At 47.3% G+C, this 5,000-nt stretch overlaps 1 protein-coding gene across 3 annotated transcripts in view; it reads left to right on the top strand.

The window, feature by feature from the left end:
• LOC106593278 (epidermal growth factor receptor kinase substrate 8-like protein 2) overlaps nucleotides 1–5,000 on the top strand; it is a 157,611-nt gene that overhangs the window by 100,384 nt on the left and 52,227 nt on the right. The gene's annotated exons all lie outside the window — the stretch shown is intronic.

Here is a 5,000-nt window from a genome sequence, read left to right as displayed (position 1 = left end):
GCAGACTTTGGAGTTAGCGTTTAAAGTCAAGTATGACAATAGATTGTATATGGCTTATGCTAGTACGGGTAGTCAACGGTGTTTTGAGTGTGGGGATGTTGGTCATAAGCGACATGCTTGCCCGAAAAGGGAGAAGGCAGAGGGAGGGGCGCAGGTGGTCCTCGTAACGCCTGGGCCCACTAATGTAGGGAGAGGTGGGCCGACAGCGGTAGAGCAGCCACAAGCACCTGCTGCTGAGGAACAAGTTATCCATGTTGAGGACAAGGAGTTGCAACTTGTGTTAGAGGGAAATGTTATGCAGCAGAAACATTTTGTTGTAGAAAGCAAGGATAGATCTGAAGAGCCAGTTCCTCAGACTGGTGATGAGGTGCCCAGTACGAGTGCTGGGGTACAGGAGGGGGTTCATATGGAGCTAGTCTCCCAGGTAGTGGAGGAAATGCCCACTATGAGTAACGGGGTACAGGAGGGGATTCATGTGGAGCTAGACTCCCAGGTAGTGGAGGAGATGCCCACTACTAGTAATAGGGTACAGGTGGGGCTAGTCTCCCAGGTAGTGGAGGAGATGCCCACTACTAGTAATAGGGTTCAGGTGGGGCTAGTCTCCCAGGTAGTGGAGGAGATGCCCACTACTAGTAATAGGGTTCAGGTGGGGCTAGTCTCTCAGGTAGTGGAGGAGATGCCCACTACGACTAATAGGGTTCAGGTGGGGCTAGTCTCCCAGGTAGTGGAGGAGATGCCCACTACTAGTAATAGGGTTCAGGTGGGGCTAGTCTCCCAGGTAGTGGAGGAGATGCCCACTATTAGTAATGGGGTTCAGGTAGAGCTAGTCTCCCAGGTAGTGGAGGAGATGCCCACTACTAGTAATAGGGTTCAGGTAGAGCTAGTCTCCCAGGTAGTGGAGGAGATGCCTGGTACGAGTGATGGGCTGCAAGTGGGGAGTGATGAAAGGGATGTGTTAGAAGTGAGTCAGGGGTCTGTGGCCTCAGTTGAGGAGGAGCAGGATATGGATATCTCTATTGGTATGATAGCAGCTGGTGACGACTCAATTTATGATCTAGAGGAGGTAAATAGGTTTTTGGATCAGACTTTTGGGAAATCTGTCAAATTGGCAGAATATTTTGATGTTGATAAGTTTGTGAGGTCAGCTGTGATGTTACAGAAGACGGTGGGGTTAGACCAGTTAAGTGAGAAGAAGCGGTTTCGCTTGAGGAAATTTGTTACTGCTGTTACAGCAGCAAAAGGTGCTGGGAAACGTGGTCAGGGTAAGAGAAAATTTAAACAATGATGTTGTTCATGCTTCATAGGGTGTCTTCTTTTTTCTCTTTGGTTTCTCTGTGGTTTCTTCTGCTTTTCCTTTCTCTTTTCTATATGGAGGTACTAAGGGTAGGTTCTCTCAATATTAATGGTGGAAGGGACAGGAATAAGAGGGCTTGGGTATTAGAAGTAATAAAACAGAAAAGGCTTAATGTAGTTTTCTACAGGAGACACATAGTGATGAGGCTAATGAGGTTGACTGGGGTATGTGGTGGGAGGGGCAGAATATACTCAGTCATGGTACTCATTTCAGTGCTGGGGTGGCAATCTTGTTTTCTTCAGGCTTAGGGGTGACTGTGGTATCTACAACAGAGATTGTCAAGGGACGGGTTTTATTGGTCAAGGCGGAGGTTATGGGGTTTTTGTTTGTTTTTTTGAATGTTTATGCTCCTAATGAGGGTACAGAGCGTATTGCTGTATTTGATCAAATAAAGGAAACTTTAAGACAGTGTGACCAAGAGGGTTGTATGGTTTTAGGGGGGGACTGGAACTGTACAGTGGATTTTACTGTTGATCGCACCGCTGAAGAACCTCACCTGCGGTCAGCCACTTGCCTGTCTGGTCTACTAACTGAGTTTGAGCTTTCTGATGTGTGGAGAGTCAGGAATGCAAAAGTTAGGCAGTACACATGGCTAAAAATCAATGAAGGTCGTGTCAGTGCTGCAAGGTTAGACAGGTTGTATATATCTGATCACTACTGTAGTAGGGTTGGAAGATGTGACATTACTCCTGTGGGTTTCTCTGATCACCATTTTGTTACTGTTGATATTCATTTGTCCTGTCCACGAAGGTCATCATCTTACTGGTATTTTAATGTTAAATTGTTACATGATGTCATGTTTTGTGAAAGGTTTTTGTTGTTTTGGGAAAAATGGAGGGTTACAAAAGGAAATTTTGAGTCCTTGAGACAATGGTGGGAGGTTGGGAAGGCCCAAATACGATTATTTTGTCAACAGTATACTGCTCTGTCTCGAATTGAAGTCAAAGAGACTATCAAGGCCCTTGAACAGGACATCAAATTTATTGAATTGAAGCTGCTCACTCAGAATGACCCTGGATTAGTCATGAATTTACAGGACAAGAGACATGAACTGAGATTGTTTCTGCATGAAAGAGTGAAGGGTGCCTTGATTAGGTCTCGTTTCGCTTCCCTCAAGGATATGGATGCTCCTAGCGCTTTCTTTTTAACCTAGGACAGTCGACACTGCAACGTAAACAGATGGTCTGCCTTCGTCTCCCTGATGGGAAGGTGACCACAGATGACAGTGAAATGCGTCAACATGCAGTGGATTTCTACTCTGCCCTCTATAAGGCGGAGGATTGTGACTCTCTGTGTACTGAACAGTTGCTACACGGTCTTCCTCAATTGGGACCTGAGCAGAGAGTCGCATTGGACTCTGACATTACACTGCAAGAGCTGTCCACAGCAGTTATGCAGCTCTCAACAGGCCGAGCCCCTGGCATTGATGGTTTACCATCTGAGTTTTATAAGCACTTTTGGGGGTCTATTGGGGAGGATTTTTATGAAGTGGTGTGTGAATCTTTTAATGAGGGTTCTCTTCCTGTATCCTGTCAACGTGCGGTGCTTTCATTATTGCCAAAAAGGGGGATTTGGCTCTCATAAAAAATTGGAGACCTGTTGCGTTGCTGTGCGCAGAATATAAAATTGTTTCTAAATGTCTCTCAAACAGGTTGAAAGAGTATTTGGGATTGTTGGTCCACAAGGACCAGTCTTACTGTGTACCTGATCGCTCTATTGTTGACAATTTGTTTCTGATAAGAGATGTTTTAGACATTTGTAAACTGTCTGATGTAAATGTGGGTTTACTTTCGTTGGATCAGGAGAAGGCTTTTGACCGTGTGGACCACCAGTACTTGTTCAAGACAATGAAAGCCTTTGGGTTTGGGGATGTTTTTTTGTCGTGGATGAATTTACTGTATGCTGGGGCCTCGTGTATGGTGAAGGTGGGGGGTGGTTTGAGCTGCCCAATCCCTGTCCAAAGGGGCATCAGGCAGGGATGCCCAATTTCAGGGCAGTTATACAGTCTGGCGATTGAACCAATGCTTTGTTTTTTAAGAGCGAGGCTTACTGGTTTCTCTGTGCCAGGTGTAATGAAGGGTCCCACGATAGCACTGTCTGCGTATGCAGATGACGTGACAGCTTTTATTACAGGGGCTGAGGATGTTAAAGTTCTCTCAAATGCTCTAAAGGTGTATGAGGGGGCCTCCTCAGCTAGAGTCAATTGGGGAAAGAGTGAAGCGCTGTGGGCAGGTCAGCTTCAGATAGGGTCCACTCCACGGTTACCAGGGGGGCTTCAGTGGGGCAGAGATGGGATGAAGACTTTGGGGGTTTTTCTAGGCTCTGATGTCTTTCAGAAAAAGAACTGGGAGGGTGTAGTGGAGAAAGTGTGTGCCAGACTGGCAAGATGGAAATGGGTGCTGCCCCAGCTGTCTTATAGGGGAAGGGTACTGGTAGCTAATAATCTTGCTGCCTCTACCCTGTGGCACAGACTAATGATTTTACAGCCACCAAAGGGTCTGATTCAAGAGCTTCAGAGGACCCTTGTCAATTTCTTCTGGTCTGGACAACACTGGATTAAAGCTGCAGCCCTGTACCTGCCACTACACGAGGGTGGGCAAGGTTTGGTGGATATTTCCTCTAGGATCATGGCTTTCCGGCTTCATGCAGCCCAGAGGCTGTTGTACAGAGACGGTTCTAGCTGGGTCGACACAGCCTATATATTGATGAGGAGAGTTGGCTGTTTGGGCTTAGATAAGCACCTTTTCCTCTTAAAACTGGAGGGGGTGATTTGCCTGGCCTGACTCCATTTTATGAGTCTGTTATGCAGGCTTGGAGAGTTTTTGTGAAGTCTCGTAAGGCCAGCACGCCACCAGGGATGTGGCTTTTTGAAGAGCCTCTTTTTCACAACACTGCCATCCAGTCCCGTGTTCTGGGTTCAGCTAGCCTACGTTCATGCCTGTTAGGCGTGGGGTGTACTAAACTGGGTCATCTGATGCGGAACAGGAATAGATCGTTGGAGGAGCTGGGAGAAAGAGCGGGGATCAGATCATCTCGCCTACTGAGGAAGGTCGTCGCTGAAGTCTGTGACTCCCTGCCAGTGCTTCATCTGCAGTATGTGACTGACATTTCCAATTGTGATCGGTGGAAGGAGGGTCTGGATTATGTGTTCCCTGCACTGATTGTTAGTGCTGCAGCGGGGGCATTCGTGGAGGACGTGGGGATGCTGCTTTCCTTCGATACCCCGGAGCTGGGGGAGTTCAAGGAGGTGGGAAAGAAGGCCATGTACAGAGTATGTGTAAAGGTGTCCCATGCATCTTCCCTGGAAGGGGTCAAATCGACGAGGTGGGCGGATGTGCTTGGTCCAGGTGCCTCTCCAAAAGGCTGTTGGCGATCACTGTACAAACTGCCTATTGATAAGAGGACAGCTGACCTCCAATGGAGGATAATACATGGAGCTATAGCCACTAACATGCATCTGGTACACCTGGACCCTATTGTTGGGGAGGGGTGTCCATTTTGTGCTGAGTCTGAAACTCTGGCACATCTGTTTTTACAGTGTCCCAGGTTGGTCGGGATGATTGACCTGATCACAAATTGGTTCTCAACGTTGGGAGAGGTTTTTTCTTCTCAACTGTATATATTTGGGCCAAAGTACAGGTTCAGT

The sequence above is a fragment of the Salmo salar genome, chromosome ssa10 (assembly GCF_905237065.1).
Source record: "Salmo salar chromosome ssa10, Ssal_v3.1, whole genome shotgun sequence".
In the NCBI taxonomy this organism is placed as follows: domain Eukaryota; kingdom Metazoa; phylum Chordata; class Actinopteri; order Salmoniformes; family Salmonidae; genus Salmo; species Salmo salar.
Note: the sequence above shows the minus strand (reverse complement) of the source record. Positions and strands in the feature narration are given on the sequence as shown.